The sequence below is a fragment of the Protopterus annectens genome, chromosome 1.part1, assembly GCF_019279795.1.
Source record: "Protopterus annectens isolate FY-2018-M chromosome 1.part1, PAN1.0, whole genome shotgun sequence".
Taxonomy (NCBI): Eukaryota; Metazoa; Chordata; order Ceratodontiformes; family Protopteridae; genus Protopterus; species Protopterus annectens.
In genome coordinates this window covers 61,104,689-61,129,688 of record NC_056726.1, presented here as the reverse complement: position 1 = coordinate 61,129,688, position 25,000 = coordinate 61,104,689, and positions in this window count along the sequence as shown.

Here is a 25,000-nt window from a genome sequence, read left to right as displayed (position 1 = left end):
ACACTTACAACCTACCCAAGGGGCTTAACCCCACAAATTCACTGCATGGTACTGAGCCCTTTTCACTCAATCAGGCATGAAACAATAGATTTCTCTGAAACAGGGCCAATGAAGTATACTAGCAGCCGTGAAGAAATTTTCCAGTTGATCTGAACTTTTCACCATATTAAATTTGACTTTTTGCTTCATTTAATAGAAGCTTTCTCAGCTGTAACCATTGGCAAAAAATACTGAGCTTGATTGGACTGCACAGTTCACATTGCCTGGAAACTTGGAGCTACCTAGGAGGGTGGAATCATAATTGTACTCTCTGTCATCGTGTGCTATCTTGTAGTTAAAATCAGAAACAGCAATGATACTAGTGGGGTACTTTAACAGGTTCTGTGGTTGGGGTACAACTGTACCACCACAAAACTGAAGTAAACAGAATAGTTTAACAGACTGCTCTGAAGCCACCCTAGGGATTAGATATCAACTTATTTTGTCTCTATAGTAGTACAGTAGTACAGAGCGATTACAGGGGTTGAGAGCCTTAGATAAATCAATGAAAACTGTTGTTTAACATCTGTTTTGACCATAAATCTCTGATGATGTAACAAGTCAGCTTTGCAGTAGCTGCCATGTACAGTCTTGCTCTGAGGTCATTATGTTGGAAATAGCAAACTTTTGCCACGTATAAATGGAATAAATTGATCACAGATGACTTTCTATAAGTCATATTAGGGTGTTGAAAATGTTGCATAACAAGCGACTCTAAGGTATGGGGTCATCCCTGCTATTCAAAAGTGGCAGAATGTTGCTTATATTCCAGTTTTCTGGGACTTCATTTTCTCTCATACATCCACTTATCAAAAGCTATGAGTGACGTGTCAATTTAATGGAAACTGAAGCAATAGTTGCTGCTTCATTTTTTTTTCTTTTTATTAGAAGTAGTTTAACTACAGCTGCAGCTATAGGGCTTGGGGAGTTTTGTACTCACTGTTGATACTGTATGCTCAGTGAAACCACCAACTTTGCAGGATGGTAAGATTGTTTCAGTCAGGATCACTCAAAGCATACAGGAAAAAAGCAATAACTGCTGCCTGGTTGTCCCAGGTTTGATTAGCAACTCAAGCAACTCACAGAGTGGCAGGAATGGATGGGCATAGCCATCCTGGGACGGAGAGTGCTCAATGACACTCATAAGGGGATGTGTGGTCCACAGAAGGGAATTGCTCTCGGACATAGTTCACAAGTATGGGTGGGGAAAGTGGATAAATTAAATAAAAATAGATAATCCCATGTAACATAAACATCATTCTCTGTAAAACTTTGTGGCTTATGCTTCCAGTGTGGAAGCACACATGGCAGAGCCCCCATGATGCCATTAGGTTACACGACCAGCCTCTTCACATACTGGAACAATCCGGGGAGGGTAGGAGGATGGCTGGTAAATGTGGCATGGGCGTGAAGCAGAAAAATTTTTTTTTTTTCAGTCAGCACAGAGAAATAAAGAGGAATAGCACTAACAGTATCTAGGCAAATTTCTAAGAGTATAGGATGAAGTTTCCATGACTGTTTTGCCCATCATACTTTTCATTACTTTCCAGAATCTGACGGGGATAGACTGGTGGCTGATTTTCATTGTTTTGTAATAATTTGCTTTGGTAAGTCTTGTCTGCAACTGTCATACGCTACAGCTTGCATCTGTTTTAAGTTATTCAGTATCATTTACGTTGCATCATCTCCATAATGCACCTTTTTCCTCAATTAATTTCCTGTCCATACTGTTAAGCCATAGCTCTATTTTGGTCCCTGACTGTGGTGAATCTTAGGAGGCAGAATTATTCAACAGGCTCACTAGTGTACTGGAGTCAAAATGAAGAGATGATAAAATCAGCAAGAAAAGTAGAGTGGCATTGCCGGAACTGAATTCTTCCTCAAGCCTTGGCAAGTACTTTCATGTGGTGGACCCTCTTCACAAAATCTCACCAAGATGGCATTGATATATATAGACTGCATCTTACGTAGCATATACCATAGACAGAGATAGATTTAAAAAAAATAATAAAAAAGACAGCTGGATGCACAAGTCCCAAAATAAAAAAGTGCATAATCCTGGTATGTGCACTGGTGCAAGGACCGAAAAAAAATGACAGTGTAGAATCCTCAAGACATGGAAACATTCCTATAATGGGGTTAGGCCAGTCACGGGGGAGGATGGGTCCTCTTTGTAGAAGGAATTAGTAGTCCACAAAAACCACAATAAATGACGGGCAAAAAAGGATCCATAAAGGTGACACACTGGACTTGTACATTATTACTATTATGGAATAAGTCCAGAATTTCCAGATAGAAGACACTAAGAAAAAGATTGACAGAGAAATTAGAGGAAAGAAAAATACTTGCACATGAAAAACTGTCAAAAGCTTCAAATGCAAATTTGTGTTCATTAATATAACAGATCCATAAAAAAAAACATTATATAAACAAATAAATTTTCAGCTGCTTGGCAGAAGAAGTGACAGAGGAAGTGTGAAAATATAAAGAACAAAACTTAAGAGAGGTAAGAAAAAAGAAACACAGATGTGGGAAAGAAGTTATCGGATATGGTACAATATTTATCCAAAGGATAAAGCCAAACTAATTAGTACAAAAAAGCAGCTCCAAAGATATTTGAAGAGAGGCAAAGGTATCCAGATATTGAAAATTTCACAATACAAAAACAAGACAAAAATAAAATCACAAAGGGAGAATATACAACAGAATGCAAGTAAAGTAGTAGTTAAACACATACAAACTAAAGTTATGGAATACCTGCAAAGAGAAGGATTTATTGTATTAACTCTTACACAGGTTATATCACAGCATGATGGAACAATGAGTCCCCAAAGTAAAGAGAAAACAGGTAGAGAGGGAGACATCTGAAGAAATATGGACATGGAAAAAAAAATAATAATATAGTGCAATATTTATGCAAAGAAGAAAGCAAAACTAGTCAATACAAAAAAGCATCACCAAAGATATTTGAAGAAAAATATAGGCAAAGGTATCCAGATATGGAAAATTTCACATTTCACAATACAAAAAATAAGAAAATAAAGGAGGAAAGTAGAAAAAGGTTAGTAATGGAGAAATTAAAAGAAATAGAAACTGAAGTTATGGATTACCTGCGGAGTGAAGGACTTAAAGTAGAAAATCCAACTCGGATAATGTCACAACATGATAGAACAATGAGTCCCCAAATTAAGCAGAAACAGGTGGAACGGGAAGCTTCTGACCACCTGCCACATAAAGATGCTCTGGACCCTTCAGAAGAAAACTGGTACAAAAGTTCAGTTGGAGTGCACAGTAAGAGAAGGAGCAGGAAACATTGGCAACGTTGACACAGTCAGTGTTGTGCAGTGATAAGCCAGTGAGCTCCCATATGAAACAAAAATGGAAAACAGGATGCAGCAAAAGAGAATATGTCACAGAAGTAAACAGGGAAAGGAAGGGAAGAAATCAAATGCCATCATGGAAGCATCGAATAAAGAAAACTATAAAGAAATTAAGACAAGAAGTGGCACTGTTAGAAGAGTATAAAAGAGGGAACAGATCAACAAAATTACTTAGCAAGATAGACGTGATAAAAGCAATGCATATTATCAGAACAGACCAGGATCTATCATCCATTATTGCAAATAACAAACTGAGGATATAAGCACAGACAACAACCATAGAAGATATGCAGATAAATATAAAGGAAATACAAGATAAGCAATTCACTGTTGACCCCCAAAAAGTTTTACAGAGCTTTGAGAAACAAAGAAAAAGGAATACAAACCCTACCAAAAAAAGAAGAAATAGACACATTTTGGAGAAATGTCAGTGAAGACCCTGTGGAACATAAAGATGCTGAATGGAGAGAAGCAAAAGAAACAGTAAGACGTTCAAAAGTACAGGATATGAAATGGGATGAATGGACAGCCAGAGAAATTTAAACAAGATCAAAAAAAGCTCCTAACTGGAAAACTCCAGGCCAAGATTCAGTACCTAACTTCTGGCTAAAAGTATTAACATCTTTATGTGAAGATTTATCCCTGAGTAAGAATTTCTATGCACATCCAAACCAAACACCAACCTGGTTAACCTACAAGAAAAATGATGCTGCTAAGATTGAACCTGTACACTATCCTAAAAATTATAGACCAGTAACTTGCCTTCCAACGACTTATAAACTATATACTGGAATCGATGCCGGCAGAGTTTATAAGCAGTGGCGGCTGGTGACTTCAAATCAAAGGGGGGCTGCAGGAGACAGCTGAATGGGTGGGGTTAATGGGAATGGATGTGGTCAAGTAGAAAGGGGAGGGGCTATGCTCAAAACCACAAAAACTGTGACTTTAATTAAATACGCTGCCCTGGGTGCCAAACCATCATTATGAGAGTCCAATCAAAACAGAATGAAGTGTAGAAGGAAAAAAGTATTTCAATGCATTGGCTGCATCACAGCTTACTTAATTAATATCTAGATGGAAACAAAAAGGTTGTGAGGCATGAAAAAATAAATTACTTTTTAAATACATTACTGGAATGCCAGTCAAAATCAAGTATAAGAAAAACAAGCAGCACTCAACTCAAACCACTTCTCCTTGCACTGCAGTTCTAATTATAATTTATATTCAGCTTTATTAAAGTACCAAGTAACATGCTGAAACTGTGATACCCCCACTTGTAAAAATATTTATTATCCAAAAAAGACCTGCTGCCTGACAACTATCTACTTGTTTCATGGGGAAAACATGATCAAAGTAAAAAATGAAAAGCAAACAAAAAACAAGCTCAACATACATTGCTTAAAGGATTACTGCACAGGTTATGGACCACACACGATATATTGGCATTGTGTTTAGTTTGCAGGTAAAGCCTGCAAAGATGACTGCAAGTCTCCAACAAATGTAATGAGCTTCTTAAAATAATGTAATCCTGTCCTTTATTACAAATACTGCCATATGCATTTCAATACCCAAGGCTTATACGTTATCTAGTTATGCAAGTATTCTTGGCATGGCAACAACAGAAAGGCTTTCAATGTTGGCAATTCTTTAACAGTATGGTTATTAAAGCTTACTTGCATCTTACAATCTCAGACAAGCTTAACAGATAGTCATTAAAGCATTGCTACTTAAACACAGGGCAACAGGCACTTTCTGAAATCAGACAATGTGACCTAGACAAACTAGAATCATGCTACAATAAAATAGCCAAGTTTGCTACTAACTCAACCTATAGAACCCATCACTGTGCTGCACTAAAAGAACTAAAATGGCTTGAGCTACCACAGCTACTTAACTATCACCAGCTGGGCACAGCCTACAATATTCTCAAATATCCTGAAAAAAACCCCTCATTATCCAACCTACTTACTATCTATACTACAAACCGATACCCAAGATCCAGTGAAAATTCTCTCCTCTCCATCACCAAGGCTAACAATAATGCAGGGAAAGCACTCTACTCCCACACCGTTGCCAGAAACTGGAACTCTCTTCCCCTATCTGTGTCCACTGCCCCCTCCACATCCATATTCAAAAACTCCCTCAAATCGCACCTTCTTAGTACATGGTTATGCCCTTGTATCACATAACCCTACCCATACTACTATTAACTCCCCAAATTCCTCTCTGATCACATGCTGGAGCTCTGATCCCCTGTAGGCTTGGTCATCTGAAAGGGTACTTTTAACTGTAGAATCTTACTTGATATATTTTCTTTTCTTACCAAAGTATGACTGACATTGTCTTTTTACCCATGTTCTATATCTTTTACCTGGAGTGTTTTTATTAATTCTTGTTATATTACTATGCTCAGCATACATGATGTAACCTGTTTTGTGTATTATGCTGGATGTACTGTATTTGTATAACTTGATGTTGGTGCTTTTCTCCCCGGGCCTCCGCTGAAAATGGACCTGGTCCAGTCGGAATTTCCCGGTTAAAAAATGTAAAATAAAATAAAATAAATAAATAAATAATAAGCATAAATCAACAGTATAAAAATATGACAGAAACCAGAACATTATGCAAAATCATGGACAAATGAAAAGCCACTGTAGTACTTGTGTCTACCTTGGATGGGGGGATACTCTGCACATTTACACTGCATAACTGCTCCTTGCCTTGCTTGGACACATCCAGAGTCACTACATGGGGGAGTGGGGTGCAACAAGTATGTCACAATTTGAAATGTCTCTGGCTGACTGTGATGGCCCTGACACATATGTCATACCTCTCAACCTCAGAGCAAGAAATCTGGACAAAGCCATACATAGAAGTGGGACAAAGGCCTAAAAATAAGGACAATTTTTAAATATTGCTCTTATAAACTTAGAAAGATAATAGAACAGTAGGTCTTGCATTAGTATGAATTTTCTGAAGGGTATGAAATCTGAAACTGAAATGTCTGTCATTATTTTCTAACTTCAGTCTTTAATGATTTGCCACTAATTTGCCAAAAAACACAATTTTATGAAAAACGGACCAAAAATGTGATGCAAAAATATAAAATACCCACACAATACAGCTGGGAATCTGTCAAAGAAGGAACACATTTTTAATATTAGTACTGCTAACTTGAGCAGCTGACAAAATAAAAGAATCTGCATGCATTTCTGAAATAAAAGTATTCTATAACTCTGATTATTACAGTTATTTATTAATTGTAAACCCTCCATGTTTTCTTCCAAAATTGCCATTTTGGGGAGGGATTATTAGAGGAAGAGCAACATTTTGAGCCAAAATTGGGGACAGTTGAGAGGTTTGGATACGCCTAATTTTATAAAGCCAATGGGCCTAGAAAGAGCCCATTTTCAGTGGAGGCCCAGGGAGAAAAGCTCCACAATAATTACATACAAAAGTTTGAAAAATTAATACAAAGGAGAATTTAAGCAAAACTATCAAAATATTAATACATAGGACATTTTTAGTAGAACTATCATTTCATTAATTACATACAAGTGATCCTTGATTACATGCAAGAGTGAAACATCTTGATACATAGAATGAGGTATTTTGAGCAATTAATAGCAGAAATAGCAATATTTTACAGACAGGCAATGATGCCATGTATTCTGGAGTAACACAGGAGTATAAATATGTTTGTATAGTTCTTAGCTGAGCTCAGGGTAGAGAGGAGGTGATAGAAAGACTGTAAGAGTACAGTCCAGGTTGACAGCTAGGAGTCAGAATAGTCCAGAGAAGAAGAGTGGAATATTGTAGAAGGTTGGTAAGAAGCATAGCCAATGAGAAGAGAAATATAATTTCAGGGATTTTTTAAAGGAGGATGCAAAGATTCACTCATAGAAGCAAAACGATTTCAATCTCTCAGTTATTGTATAACCTCAAATCATTGCTAAACCTATTAAGTATGCCATTATATATTTTCAGTGTATGTTTCTACTACAGCATATTAGATGGACACACAAAACATAAAGCTGACTTCCTGCTTGCATAACAGTTTTACAGATAAGGCTCCCAGTTCAGAATTCAGAACCTTAACACTATATACAAAGCCGGTTAATTTCAAATTCCATAACTATATACAGGGCTAAGTATTGTTTAACTCATTTCATGTATGACTGCATGCAATATGCCAAAAATATGTCTTTAAAAAAGGCCTAAACATCAAGTGAAGTGGATTTCTGAGCAAGTGCAGTCAGTAAATTCTCTTGGAAATATTTATGTAAGGCAGTTTACTGGCCCAGAAGTTTTGATCCTGCTTGTAGTATTACTGGATGAAGTTCAGTGACGAGCTGAGGTTGGGTCAGGGAGGACTCAGATCCTGTGCCATCTTTCTTTCCCAAGAGGAGGACAGGAGTACCAAATGTACGTTTACTGTAGCTCAGAATAGTTATGTTGTACTGAATTAGGATCCAAAGTATGGAGGACACATTAAATGATATGCTCTCTGTACTGGGAAGTAAATAATGAAAATGGATTTGGAGAATTATCTTGTGAGTACATCATATTCAGCTACCATCTGTGCCTCCAGCAGCAGAGTAATCACTCTTCCTACTCTTGATTTAGAACTAGAATTGTTATGTGTTCATTTAGGATTAATGTTTGAATGAAAAAATCCCTACCCTCAGAGACACACCGGCAATTATCTATTTATGTGTGTCTCAATATGAGAGCAGATGAAGCCTGTAGAAGAAACAATAGATGGTGCTGCTCTATTGTGATTAGACTCTAGGTACTATTCTGGGGTCTAGAATACCAATATATCAGCTCACAGTAGGAACAATAAACATGTTAAATATAAAAAAATAAAACATGGTCAAATGTTCTCTGGAATGCTGGCAATGTGCTGTTGTGTCTTTTGGCTTTTCCCGGTTAGGGGTCGCCACAGCGGAACTCCGGTCCGCTAATGATTGGTAGATGATTTTTACGTGCCGAGTTACCAGCCCCGACACACAACCTTCAACGAAGGTACGCCCATTCACGCATGCCTCCACGCAGAAGATGCTCTAGCTGAGAATCAAACCGGACAGCGTCTTACTGTGAGGTGACAATGCTACCGCAACACCACCACCGCGGATAATGCTGGCAATGTGTAATCAAACAAAATATCTTAAAAAGCAGCTTCATTATTTTTTGAAAATACAGTTCGGTCACTTGTAATATATGAAGTAAAATTCGAGAACGTACTTCAGAACATTAAACATATCATAACAGGCTTGATTCCTGTCTTTAGTTATTAATGCCATTATACAATGCATTATTGAATAATAGGAGGTGCAGACTTTGCATGCGAAAAGTGACTGGAATGGCAATATACTCCTTAAGTAAATATAATTTAAAGCAACTTTACAGCTGAGTATTAAAACAGCATTATTTGGTGAGAGTGACCTCCCAATATCCAAAGGAAAACACCTTAAAGGCATATCATGAGACATTCTCATGGAACCTTTGAAAACTGCAAATCCAAACTATAAGCATTGCCTATGCTGTAGTCCAACATATTAAATGCCATTACCAAATCCATATTAAAAGTGTGTCAGCACATTGGACAAATTTTGAAACTAGCATTATCACTTGACTTTGGTTAATGTTGAACTGTACCAGAACAACATGTCAGCAATATGATGAAAGAATATTAACAGCAGACTCCCCATCATGGCCAACTCAAAATGTCACAAAGTGGGAGAACTTGGAAGGAAAAGTCCAAAGCAAACACTGTTGTAATTTACGGTGGTCAGGGTGGGAGAACGAATAAATCAGGCTCATTGCTGGATACTGAGAGAAGGCTCATGTTTATGTTCATAATGCTCAAATTATGCATGGTTTGAATCTAAACACACCTCTTTCCAAGCCGTTACTTACCTTGCACTGTTGAAGGACAGTGATATTTTGGGAAATCTTTTTTTTTAGATATGAATTTTCTGTTTTGTGTTTGCCATAAAACAAAAGCTACTTAAATGAAATATAAGCTCAGGATCCCTGTAATATACAGGTTCTACAATCATACATGTTTGGCAGTGTATTTCATACCATTTCCTGGCATGTATTCCCTGGGATTCAGCACTGTCAGTTATATGGATGCATAATGGCTAATTATTAAAAATGAAGTAGATCAATGCAGCCCAAGGCTAATTAACTATGTAATAAGAGCCAATTAGCATGACAAAGATTAAATACTTAAGGAATGTGCTGGTGAGAACCACACAAACTACTTAAAGAAGAACATTGCACAATGACAGTCATGACAATGCAAGGTCATGTGGCTGTGAAAACTGCTGAGATCCAAAATAACAGCTTCTCAGAAAGATCCCTATCAATTTATTGACATCAATGGAAAGGAAATGTCTGTAAAGGGCAGTCAGAAAGAGAGAAGAGCAAAGAGTTGAACACATAGAAGGGGAAAGGAAGAATGCAATGGGGCGGAGAAGCAAGTGTATTTTTTGGGATAGATGCCTATTTTTTAGAAGGGTGAGGGGCAAGGAAGTAAGAGGAAGTTTTTTGGCAGGAAAAAAAAAAGAGTATAGGAATGGTACACTGACAAAGTCCAGCAGAGAAGGTGCAGAAACACAAAAGAGAGACACATAGCAGATAAAGGGTAGGACAACTGGTGATGGGGAGTACTGGACAACAAACTTGGGAAGAAAATGAAACACAATGAAAGGGAACATAATGATGGGGATAGGGTGGAGTGATAGTTGATATTCGGGCTGCCTACTGCTACACCCAGACAGAATTTAGTCACTTGTGTCATTGCTCTCTGCACTGGGTAAAGCCAGGCAGCTCCACAACTTTAACAGTCATACAAGGGCATTCTCCAGGAGCCAATGCAGGGGTCAAGAGGCTGTTTCACCTGTGCTGTCACCACATCCTCAATCTTCTTCCAGGTAATATATCTTGATCTACCCAGTGATACACTGCAGGATGTCAACATGAAACTCCTCAGTTCACCTTCCACTGGAAGACCTGCATCATCCTGTGGAGATGTAGGACTGAAGGGAAATAGAGGTACAACAGGGGATGGCAGGGCAGGTTGATGGAGAAGTGACCTATGCCATACCAATGCCACAGCAGGGCTGACACTGCATAAAGTAATAGCATAAATGGAAATAAATAAAACAGCAAACACCAAATAAATATAATGGAAGTAAAACAATGATGAGAAATATTAAAAACACAGTGTAATACTATCAGACATAAAAGTATCTGAAGAAGCAAAAAGTTATGTATGCAATGGCAATGTAGATAATAGCTTTAACCTGCCTCATGATTTTCCTAAAACACACACACTCACATCCATCCACGCAACTCTTTTTCCATTTTTGCACATATGATTGGCTGGGGTCATGTCACTTGAATCACTTCACCAGTAGCAATCATACTGCCAAGGTTTACATCACCAGGTGGCTAGCCCTGCTACCGTGTGCTTCATTTTGTTTTAGGTTACCGCACCGGTTTACATATTCCTTTACAGGTGTATAAAAGTTGCAGTCAGGCTTGCAGCAAAAAAACTCAAGGATACAGAACCGAGTCCAGCACCTACTTCAGTTTATGTATCTTCTCGTCAGCCTTCTTCAAATCAGTTCCCTTCCCGATTCCCGAAGAAGAAAGCAATTGGCAAGCAAGTTGAAGCAACTGCTCTTTCTTTTCCTCTCTCTGGCTGCAGTGCAAGCCCTTAGCCAAAGCCCAAGACAAAAAAAAAAAAAAAAAGTTGTTTATTAACTTTTTTTTACCAAGCATGAGTACCACCAACGAGTACAACAACACTGGTATGATCCACTGATTAATCCAACGGTCCCAGACAAGAAGTCAAGTACAGTACTACTGTGCTACTGATTGTTTCTCACTCTCTTTTTTGAGAAGACAGCGAGAACCAATCAGTAGCAATCCAGCCATCCACGTCACGTACGTACCTGCAGACGTGGCAGTCCGAACCCCCTTTTAATTTACGGTGTGGTTAAACCGCATGGACTTCTGGGCGTCACACTGATGCTTTTTCTTTAATCTGGACTGCCTTTGTCAGCAGTCAGATAGTAGATACTACACATTGTTAAATGAAAGAAATAAAAAAAACGGAACTCAACGAGCATTCGCAGTTTGAGTTCCGGGGCTTTGTGGACTCATCATACTGTGGTAACACACACAAACACGAAAAATAAATAGTAATATTTTTTTTTTTTTTTTGTTATGGCAAGTGTCAAATACACTTCCAGCTTTTTCCTGGGAGGGCTGAAGTCCTGCAGTCAAATAGCACGAGCCGCCCCTGTTTATAAGTCATTTAGAAGAAAACTCAATCATGGCAATTGAACAAAAGAGTAACAAAAGGTAATCATATGGAACAAAGAACCATTTGTTGTTAAATGTAGTCATAATAGAAAACTGTAAAAAGGGGAGAAACCTAACTATAGCATGGCTAGAGTACAAAAAAGCATCTGACAGTATCCCACATTCATGGACAAAGGAATACTTACAGACTTGTAAGACACACCATACATTGAATTATTACATTACAGTAACCATGAAATAGTGGCAAACTACTTTGCAGCAAAGCCATGACAATGGACAAATTATTATCTTAAGGATAAAAATTCAAAGGGGGAATTTTTCCAGAGTGACTCAGTCATCCCTGCTCTTTTGTCTTCTTAACAGATTAGGTCATGGTTACAATTTGGCTCCCAGAAAAAAAAAAGTGTAGAGACTTATCTTCGTTTTATGATTTAAAACTATATAGTTCCTCAGATGAGGAGCCGAAAGCACAACTGCAAGTGGTTAAAACCTTCTCAGATGATAAAAGAATGTCATTTGGTCTTGGTAAATGTACAAAATCAACATTTAAAGCAAGAAAGCTGCACCAAGAAAATATCAGTCTGGGACACAAATATGATATAAAGGAACCTGAGCAGGAGGGAGTGTATAAATATATGGGTATTGATGAAGGACCAACAGTAAACCATGAACAAATGTAAACAAAACTCAGTAAGGAATATTTTAGAAGACTAAAATGAATACAGAAGACATTCTGACATCTAGGAACAAAGTCCAAGCTATAAACTAATTTGCTCCTCCTGTTGTAACTTACGGTTTTGGGGTGATTAGTCGATCCTAAAAGGTATTGGATCAGTTGGACAGGAAAAAATGCTTCACACTTCTCAAACAATATATAAAAATCAGTGTATACCAAGATTATATATTCCTGATTCTGAAAGAGTTATGGGCCTCCTCAAAAATGATTACATGTATAGAGCTGCAGTTGTAGGACTGCATACATATCTGATAACTTCAGAAGGAATCTATGATGCCTTTCCTGCTTAGTTTAACAGAAGCATATTGGTATTACGCGGAAATGGAAATCAAACTAGAAATAGCCAAAAATCAGGCAGCAACAAAATGTGCAAAAATAAATAAATAAATAATGAGAAGGATCAGATGAGAAGGCAAAAAATGTGGAAAATGCATAAATATAGTTGCAAGCAGAAAAAACTCATGGAACAAACTCATGTCGATCAGGCTCTGACACAGGAATGGTTAAGGAGAGGTGAATTTAAAACAAAAGATGAAAGGTTAATATTTGCAGCCCAAGATAGTGGAATATGTACATGCTGGTTTACAAAGTCCATTGAACATGTGGGAGAAACAGACAAATACAGGTTTTGTAAAACAGAACTGGAAACAGTCGCACATCTTATTGTTAGGTGTGATGCACTAACAGCAGAGGGCCTGTATACTGAAAGGCATAATAATGTGGCAAGACTGTTGCGTTGGGGATTATACAAACATTACAATACTGCGGAAGACGAGAAGCATTGGAAGCATGAGTCACAAAGCATTACAGAGAATTATGTTTATGTAACATGGGATCGCCTATTACTAACAGTTCGTAAAAACAGATACAAGAAAACCAGATATAACAGTCCAGGAAAAGATGACAAAAGTAGCATTGATCATTGAAACTGCTACATGCAGTGATTACAGTGTCTTATGTATAGACAGACACAATGTCATAAAATACCAGGATTCGCTGGCAGAAATGAAAACAATGTGGAAGAAGGCTACCCAGACAGTTGCAATTTTAGGAGAAACGGGCCTAATGAAATGAATTTATAGTCATATTTAAATATGCTACTGATACAAGTAACTCCATATGAATTACAGGAGGAGACAGTTGTGGGCATACTGCAGGTGCTGCGAAGAACACTTTTGGTTAACATCAAAGACTTAAACAATACTAATTTCATGAACTTTAATCACACTTTGACTTGGGAATGGGGTCTATTCCTATCATGGTACTAGAAACTCAAAGGACTTGAATACATTTCAGTCAGATGTGAAGGTAGTTTTGAAAAGGACCAATGGATGGATTTCAGGTTCTGCTCTACACCAGATAATGTGACTTTTCAGTTTTCAGGAATATGCATGAAGTAGAAATATGTCTATCCCTTCATATGTGCACAGTAACAGAAGCACCTTCTATCCATACAAAGTGTGTTGGTTGAGTGACAAAAAGGAAAGCTTCAATCCCTACTTCATCTTTTCCCTTAGATGACCACTCTAAAGATAGAGTAACCCTGTCTGTGATATATTTTTTAACAAAGCGTTTGGTTATAGACATGCTGCATACATATAAAACAGCCAAGTTTAAATTTATGTTGTTTTATGACAGGCAGCAGATGAATACTTTTCATCTAGAATGCAATTAAGTTTGAGGAGAGAGAAATGTTTAGGGTTTGGTAAGCCTACATTTTGTTACTGCTTGCTAATAATTTATTATCCATATCAATAGATGCAATAGAGGTCAGAGAAACACAACATAAGAGCATTCCGCTTTAAGGCAATTCAACCATGCTGTGGGAAGTACATATAAACAAATGCAAACCAAGAATGGTCCTATTTAGCCACAGTCAGCTGGCTATTCTACTGTTACAGAAGTGAAAGGGCAATTCATAGACATGTGGTGAAAGAGGTAACTTGACTGCTTAAATTGCTACCCTGGGAGATAATCTATGCTATGAAAGGTTACGTTTAGAACTGTGCACTCCAAAACATCTACACTTACTCAACAGTGTTGGACCTATCTGTCCCAAATTCAGGTTGGCTATGCTCTAGAAGGAAGCCTGCCTATGGGATATGTCCACATTCAAGAGAATATGAGTACAGGCTGAACCTCTGGTATCATGAAGAAATGGCAGTATACAAGAAATGAAAAATCATGCAGAAACAAGATGACTGTTGAAATAAAGAGTATAGCAAAGTGAAATAAGCCAGTCAAGTAGTGTAATTTTACAGGGAAAATTGTCAGAAAATGGCAGAAAACAAAAAGGATGAAGTCTGTAATGGACAACAGTATACAGGAGACGGGGGGGGGGGGGTCCAACATATTTCTACAGAAGCATACAGTGAAGAGAAGAATTATGAAAATAACAATTTAGAAGAAATATGGTATGTTCTGAATGACAATTTTGACTGTCAATGAGAAGTTTAAGGCATATCTCTCAACTGTCAAGAGTTGTGGAGAATGTCCCGGAGTTTGCCTGATTCTGATCATTTTTGCCCTGCTGCTCATAATTTTTTTTTTTACTTTCTGATAAATCATTGAGGATTACAGTCAGTAAATAATGCCAGAGTCATACCTATTATAACTCAGAAAATCAACTTGCTACTTATATTACTTCTCATAACCTCCTCTCTCCCTCACAGCATGGATTCAGCTCAAACAGTACAATCACTGCCCTTCTAAGATTCACAGATATAACAAATCATAATAGAAATTCAGATCTTCTAACCACAACTGTATTTTATTGCCAACTAAACTCTCTATGGCCTATCACCCTTTTTCAGCTAACTGGTTTCTTAGTTACCTCACTAAAAGGTCTAAGGCAGTGAAAGGGCAAGATGATGTCTCCTGTTTCCTTCCTATGCCCATCAGAGTCCCACGGGGCTCTATCTCAGGATCACTACTGTTTAACTTACTTACCAAGAACCTAAACACAGCACCCAAAGTGGCCGCAATAATACAATACACTGATGACTCCACTCTAATGTGTTGTTACGACACTAACCATGCTCCAAACATTAACCCAAAAATCCTTCTCCCCTATAGAAGTTTGGCTTGACAGCTGAACTTCTCCTGAATTCAAAATCACTAAACTACTGCTGTTCACCTCACACTCAGTCTCTCTCTCCCACCCCACCCCCCCAAAAAAATGTAAATATACTGCCATCAAACAAGACCAATATAAAACTGGTATCCCACAACAAACTACTAGATGTGATTACAGACGACCAGCTGAAATTTGTTCTCCACCTTCAGCAAGCCATAAAGAAGACACAACAAAATCTAGTATACCTCTACAGAGTAAAACAGTACTGAATCTGCTAGACAAAACATAATAATTTATTTTTAACTCCCCACCCTATTATACGCCTCTCCTATCCTAACCAATCACAACTTCAACTGAACAATGGTACAAAAAATTAGCCAGATTCACAATTAGCCAACAATACAGATCACATCACTGCCTCTCTCTCTAGAACAACTAAACTGTCTCAAACTAACTTCTGTACTGTACTCACAATTATTTTGAACCTTCTAACTACTGCACAACCCTGAAAATTGCTATCCCTTCACTCTATCACTCAGCATTATACTACTAAGAGATTTCTACAAATCGTTACTTTCTGCAACTAAACCTAACAATAATGCAGGATACTCCCAGCATTCATACTGCATGGTTAAATAGCTGGAATACCATCCCTTAACAGTCTGCAACTTGAAAGAATTTACATGCAAGCTCGAACACCTGATAGATAAAGTAAATGGTTCTACACCTGCACCACACCTAGTAAAACTTGTACTAATACAGCTTTATCAATTTTTGTCATAACACTCTGCAGAAAACTTAATGTACTATTATCACAACTATCATCTCATCTCCTTTATTTTCCTTGAGCCTTCTCTTCTCCTTTTCTTTGGAGGGGACCTCCAATTCTATTTAAAAAATGCATCCATGTACAACCCATGTTACTGCTATGTTTAATCAACACTGTTTTTAAGTAATTTAACTGATATTAATGCTGTCTGAATAATGGAACTGCTGCTCATGAATGAAACTGACTGTACACGAAGAAACAATGATAATGATGTCCATGCACAATGATTTATTCTATTAACTTTTTTTTAAGTGGATTAGATTGTCCCTGATTTGGGGCCTTTGCTCCCCAACCCGATTTTTGGTTTGTCCCAAACTCTTTGAGCAAATAAACAAACGGGGATGGTCTGAGGCAAAACAAAAAGTTTGTCTAAGTGGAAAATAAGATCAGAAACTACATAAGGTATAGTGCGCAGCAATGAAATGTCAAATGTGAAAAACAAGGTCCAGGAAATTTAGAATTAAGTTTTGCAAACAGTTATTACAGAATCAAGACTATTTGTAAGGAATTAGCTTTATACATGACTGAGAACATAAAATGTAATGATTTGTGGGTGGATGGAGTAATGGCAGCACTCCACTTCAATCAATTTGTTAGCAGGCATGCAATATATTTACAGCAGAACTGTAATAAAAATTGCAAGAAAACCCCAGCCAAGCTAGAGTTTTCACTGTGTGGCATCTTAAACCTCCTGTAATGGAGGCCCAAGGGACATATGCAAATGACCCCTCAACGACAGCAAATGTTTCCGCTACATGGCATCTGAATGCCCATGACTTTTTATTTTTTAAGTCTGTATGGCTACATTCCACTAGATGTGCACATGCACATTTTAGCCTTTTTATTGACCTCATCAGGACAGCATAAGTGGATAGCCTGTTCACAGCTAGTATGGTTTGGCTTAACTGGCCTGAATATAACTATAAAGACTTAAAAAATAAAGTGTCATGGACAATCAAAAGCCATGTAGCTGAAACACTTGACGCCCTTAAGGTCTAAGGCAGTGAAAGGGCAAGATGATGTCTCCTGTTTCCCTTAAGGGTCATTTTCATATACCCCACGGGACTTCATTAGAGGAGGTTTAAGGTATCCTACAGTGAAAACTCTAGCTTGGCTGTGTTTCTCTTGCAGTTTTTACTGAATGGTGTAACCTTTATACCCTTTGATTTGAATTGTAATAAAAACAGCACTTGAAAGATCTTTCTTGTGCCGTACCAAAAGTTTATAATGTACACCTTATGAGGCTGCATGCAAACTAAGCAGGTCAGACACTCAGGCTCTACCATTCCTGCATATGTGGGCATAATGAAACAGTGAGACATGCTTTTCCTCTTCAATTTAGATTTATTTCATATATTGCCAGTAGATGGTAGCACAGAGACACGTTTGCTTTTAAATTAACTATTGCCAGCCGGTAAGGCTAGCTGAACTAAAATAGTGTTCCATTAAATTAAAAAAAATAGTACAGTATCTACAATTTCAGTTTCTATGAGCAGAAAAATTGCAATGAAATCTGGTTACGAAAGCCTTCATGAATCCATATGTAATCATCACCTCAAACTGAAAGTTATTTATACTTGCATAATCTCTGTGTAATGTTTAAAGTCATTTAAGCATGCAGAATGGCTACATAATGCTTAACATTATGATACCTGATCATTTCATTAATAGACTTTCTTTCTGCGTTATAATATAGACACAAGGTTACTTTTAAATATTTCAGCTGAATGGAAATGCAGTATGAGGTAAGCAGTGCTAATTATGTGTGTTAAAAAGATTAATCCAGCTTTCAGCCCTATAAATTCATGCAGATCTGCCTGTTAAATCAGTACAATAATCAAATGGAGGATCTGACTCTTGCCTTGTTTACAAGACCTTGCAAAGATATTCATCCGTCATGGACAAACTCCTCCTTAAAGACAACAAATAAATGTGGATAGGAAAGTCTGGTACTAGCATGGTTTCTGAACTTACCTAATTGACAGAGTTCAGAGTGTTCCAGTGTGCCACCATCTCCCTTATGGCCTCCATTTGAGAGTCCTGTGGGGCTATGTGCATTGTCCCCTACTACTAGTATCCTAACTCCCTCATCCAGGACATGCCACAAGTCCTAGCCTTGTTCTACACTAATGATATGACAGTAAAAATGACTACTCCCACAATGGTCAGTCACTTGATAAAGACTTACTGTAACTGGCTTACTACAATGCGGCTGGACATGGCTATCAATAAGAAAATCCATGTTTTTAGCAATCGGATACAACTGTGGATGACAGCAGCAATACCTAAGCCTGTAGCCAGTGTTGACCTTAAACAGTAGTATATTTTAAGGACCTAGTAGTGTGGTTTAATCCTACTATCTTCTTCAAACACCTGGAGAAAGTACAATGCAAAGAAACTATACAGCTATTGGGCTGCATTCATTGTCTGTCTACTCCTGGCCATGGAAACCAAGGCAAATCTAAAGAAAGAGATCACAGTTCATGTATCAAATACCAACAATGGAAAGTTCCAGATTCTGCTCAACTGGATCTAAAAGTCTGTGTTCAATTCCTGCAATACTTAATATAACTGCTGCTCCTTAAACAGGCAAAGAGGATTGATCATTATGTGGTGCTACATTCTTCTAATAGGATCCGAATAGATAAAAAGGTTCAGCTTCATTCTCTATGTTGTTTTTATTTTTGATTTTGTTCTTCCTGTTAAGATGAGTTTCAGTTCCTGTGGATTCCTCCATCTAAACGCCAATGCAGCCAATACATAACTATCCATAATGTTGATTCAGTTAGAGTAATGCAAGCTGCATTTCATCTTAAAGAAGGTATTTTCCACACTCCAGAAATCCATCTGCTGCAAGCTATTACCATCTGGAACACAAACTGATAGATGATCTGTACTACTATTTAAGAAAGGAAACAAAAAAAAAATCTAAGAAATTAGAGGTCTAGGTGTTTGACATGTATAATATGTAATGAACTAGAAAAAATCTGAAGAGAAGACTGGAAAAAAAAAAACAAAAAAAGAAAAAAACAGACTGCTTTTTTCTCCCTGTCATTTTCCAAAACGTTATCTGAAAAAAAGGGAATCAACATGGATTGTCACAATGGAGATCTCAAAGTACTTCACTGTAGTTGTACCCTGTTATTTTCAGGTAATGCCCCCCGAGGGCGAAAATACACTCTGTTCAATAGATGTCATTGTAGTAAAAAAAAATCCCCCTTCTCCTTTGGATACAGCAAACTAGTAACTGATTACTTTGGCAAACTGGTTGCAGACAGAATCCACTCAATGGAATGTTAGCTTCTGAATTCAACAGCAGACATATTTTTGTTCACTCACAGGGAAAAAGTCATCACTCCCTGCCACTTCAGGAATCCATTTAATAAGATTTGTGACTAGAAAAGGGAATTATAAATAAACCATTGGATGCAGCTTTTTTAAACTTTAGTAATGCTTTTAATTCAATATGTTGCAAAGGAGATAGGTAGGACAGTTACATAATATGTATATAGACGGGGTGGAGTAAATTAAAAGATTTCCAAGCTGCATTCAAAGACTGAACGTACAAGGTCAGTTATACATTAGTTCTCCAATGCCTAGAGTTGCTCATGAAGGATTAACTAATGTATATTGTGTGGATTACATAGAATCGGAAGAATGTGCCATTTTGTAGACCACATGAAGGCGGGTTTAACAGCAGTGAATGATGAAAACAGCTTATAGAGGAACCCAAAGAAGATGATAAAGTAGAAAAAATGCAGAAGCTGATTTAATCATAAAAAGTGTATGTTTAATATATTTTAGTATAAATGTTATTGTATGGGTTTATATGAAGACAGCTTCACCAAAACTAATTTTGCATTTGGACTGCAGCTAAATTTTGCTAAAAAGTTGAAAGCTAAATGAGAGCTACTATGATTAACAGGATTAACCCGCTAAGGTGCACAGAAGAGGGTTTTTGCTCTTAAAATAAGGAGTTTACCTTATTATATTGCATCTTGGTTAAACCTTATCCAGAGTACTTTGTATGACCTTAAGTTACTTTTACACAAAAGCACATGTAATGGTTAATGGTATAATTTAAAAAGAAAGACAATGTTAACTTTACTGTTTTTTTACGCATATACATGTATACGTGTAAAGATATAATTTTGATACACTGAGGATTCTGACATGCTGGCCTCTAAGAACCTTCAACACAAAATATGTCTACCCTGTTAGACTTGAGTGTTGTGTGAGGTCTATGTCTTAAAATGGTGGCACTGACTACTAGTCTTGATTTAATGCTTGCTTACACAGCATTGCTGAAATCCCTCAGCAAGATGAGAATAATGCAGAGTTTCAGAACACAGGCATCCGACTATTTCTAGAAAATGAAGGCATCAAGGAATAAGCCAGTGATGATGGCTTAGGAGAGAGAAAATGTTCTGATGGCTACTGAGTTAGAAGATGAAACAAATGATCAAAGATTAAGAATGGAAAAATACTGCAAAAATACCATCCTCTACAGAACCTTTCTCACTCTGCACAGACTGAAAAGCATGCCAGAAAAATGAGTTCAGCAGAAAACAAGCATTACTAGGCATGCCTTTTTATTTTTCACAGAGTTGAATGAGTTGTTTCGACCCATATCCATAATATGATTCCTCAAGTTGTAAACAAGAGTTACAAATAAAATCTCTTAAAGGTTCTGAACAGATAGTATGAGGTTTATTAAAGTGCAGTTTACCACTTACAAAATGTTGCCAGTATGGGGAACTTGTCACTGGATTCATTATATTTAATGTTTCTACAAAGATGATTTACAAATACAATCCAGAAATGAATAATTAATATTAAACTTGATATGTTTATCACACATCTATCGTACATGAAAATGTGGTTCTTACAAATCATCTTCTCTTGCTATTACTATCTAAACTTGTACATGCTTAATCCATCTTTTAACAATACATGGAAGCCATCTTTTCTTCCCAGATTAGGGATATATTTAGACAGACACACAAACAATGTTAAGGTTTTGCGCAGTCCATAACAATTATGTCTTAATTTAATAATATCCTATAGATAACAAGTGGTAGACTGTTTTTGGCACAGCAAACGTTTAACTATGCAGTTTCACTGATCAAATATGGTTACTACTTTGCAATTGCACTCCAGCTGTTAACATGCTGCATTCTTTGTTTAACTAATTGCTACTATCACTGCCCATGTAACAGAAACATGCCCTAACATCCAACAGAAAGTACATTTGTGATTGTTTAGGGGCAATTTCCCATAGTGCACTCTACAGTTATGCATTAAGATGTGGTCAGATGCTCTTTGTTCTTAGAAACATTATACATGAATGGTTGAGTGGTGTCTAGTTATAATCATTAGTTCAACACATGCACTCTGATTCTTATTTCCCTTCTTTAAGTTAATTGCTAGATAGAAGCTGATGCTGCATTATCCTATAATGAAACACAGGCTTCATAGTAATACCAAAAAAGTTAGAAGTAATTAGGCCTATGTCACAGGTGTAAGATCATAATAAGCAATCTAGATGGACTCTGTAGTAGTTAAGTAGACATCTTCGATACCTTCCTAACATGTTAGCCTATCATATCCCTAAGGCAATCAGCCGCTATCTTGAGGTTCTACAGAAATGAAGGTTTTACTAGATATAATTGGTACTAATAAAAACTGTCTTAGAAACTTTCTTCTAAACTCATAGGTACCACTATATAATATAAGCTGATTAGTAAGTTCATACTGCATCAGCTAGGGTAGGAATGGCTCTACCTGCCCACCCATCTAGCATCCACTTCTGAGCTAGACTTTTACTCTTAGTACTTCACCCTTCCCTGGTCTACTCCAATCCCACGTTGCTAAGTACCCTCCTAAAAACAACATGCCATTTACATACAGTTATGTTTACTACTAACAATTACTCTGCCAGTCACATTACTCCTTTCCTGTTAAATTGATTACTGAGGCATTCTATTCAGTTGTACATAACCCCATCACACACAGCCATGTTACAGTGATTACTCAGACACATTGTTTAGTTATACATATCCCCTATCATGCACAGCATGTTAAACTGATTACTGAGATAGTCTGTTCAGTTATACGTATCCCCTATCATGCACAACCATGTTACACTGATTACTACTGAGACACTGTTCAGTTATACATATCCTGTCACACACAGCCATGTTACACTGATTACTCAGACACATTTAGTTATACATATCCCCTATCACGCGCTGCCATGGTAAACCGATTAAAGAACAGTCTGTTCAGTTATAAGTATCCCCTATCAAGCACAGCCATGTTAAACTGATTACTGAGACAGTATGTTCAGCTATACGTATCCTCTATCATGTACAGTCATATTACACTGATTACTGAGACACTCTATTCAGTTATACATATCTCCTACCATGTACAGTCATGTTACACTGATTACTGAGATGGTCTGATCAGTTATATGTATCCCCATCAAAAACAGCCATGTTAAAGCATAAAACAAGAATGGCAAGACCACCACAGCTCACAAATGCAAACACTTTTACTAAAATAATAAAACAGATGAGGGCTTTCGCGTTGTGCAACCAACCTAAAAAATAACATCACTACACCATTTAAAAATACTTAAGTCGTAATTACATACACCCTCCTGATCAATTACATCAATTTCCTTCCCTTTACTACAGGTCTTAAAGAAACACATGCATTCAAGGCAGGATGTTTGTCAGCTTGAAGCCTTAAAATCAATTTAAGTTCCATAGATTCAGTGTAGTTTATCAATCACCTCCCCCACCCCCCAGCACTGAAAGGAGCAATCTGAAGTACTCTAAAAACAAACTCATGACCTTCATTTTGATTAATGTGTTTGGCCAAGGCATTTTTAATATTGCCTGTTCTAATTATCATAGGAGGGAACAAATACTCTGTCTTTCAACCTTTTCTTGGATTTATAAAATGAAACAATCACAACTGCCCCAAATTGTAGATCCAAAAAGCACAAACACAGAATCTTAGCGCTTTCATTCACTTTATTACATGTGAACTTCCTCAGAAACAATGACACCACCCTAAAGACAATTTATATAATTAAAAAATCACGTGATTAATGATGTCATCCATTCATACCATTTCAACTGTTTTTAAATATAAAATATAAAAAAAAATCAATTAAATAAAAACGTGTTGTTCATTACTCATAAAACTTTTTATAAAAGTATCAATTTTTATACTCGTAACTAATATAGTTACTTATATTGTAAGAAACATTTAATATTGATGTAATCATTTAAACCTGGTGCTTGATCTGCACCCAAATGTATTTGCCACAAAGATTCCTTACACTCTAACTATGTTTTATAATCCCCCGTGTATAAACTCTGGCCAACACTATGACAAAAAAGTGAACTTTTTGAAATCACAACATGTGATAGAATGTCTTGCCAAAGCATTAGTTTGTTCTTTTTGGCCAACACATGTTCGTAAATCCTCCTTTTGAGACACCTAATGGTCTTCCCAACATAATAACTAGGGCATGATTCACATTGTGCAATGTACACTACCATCTCACTATTTCAAGTGAAATAGCCCTTTGACCAAAAGGTTTTTCTCTTTTGACCAATTTTGACCAAGGATGAATTACTAATATACCTGCGTTGTCTACAATTGCTGCAAGAAAAAGTACCTCTGGTCTGAATAACACTTTTATTAGTGTTGTTGTTATAAGTACTCTCTTGTTCCAATAGGCTTTTCAAGTTTAAGTTTTTCTTAAAAGTGAATTTGTGTCGTGCACCTATAACCTTAATCAAATCAATGTTCCCCAACAGGACTTTCCAATTGCCCACTATAATTTCTTTGATGGACCACATCTCATTGCTGATTGGTAAAGGAAAGGCACAATAAAAACCATTGTTCTCTAAATCACTTCTCCCATTATTAATGTTAGAAACCACTGTCTGAATTTGACCTTTCAAAATGGGACATGCACTTCCATTTCTCAACAGGACAATTTCTTTTTCTATTTTCTCTAGCCACACTTTGTCATACCCTCTTGCCATGAAAAGTGACCTCAGACTTCTCGATTAACTTCCAGTGACATCACTTTTTCAAGTGAGTCTACTGAGTCTGATAAACTGTCCTTTGACTACTCCCTTTTTCATATAAACTGGGTTGTAGACCATCTTTGTGTAGGTATTGATTTACAAAAACTGATTTTCTAAAAATACTACTGATAAATTCCTTTGACTCTCTATCGTATGTGGTACTGAGATCAAGAAAATCCAGTCTTTCTCCAAACCCACTGATTGTGAACTTAAGTAAGTTTGTAGTGTTGTTTAAATAGTAATGTTGTAAATGACAATACGAACATGAGTGAAAGTTTACCAAGAAGAAATAATCTAAATAATACTGACAATGTTAACAGCAATGACAGACAAAGTGTATCTACTCAAAATACTGTTCAAGGGGCAAATGCATCTAACATAGATGGGTCTGGTATCTCTAATAACACAGGTCCTTTTTTAGTGGCTCAGAAAGGGAACAAGAGAGGCTCAACATGGTCTAAGGTTGTTCAGTCTCATTCAAAG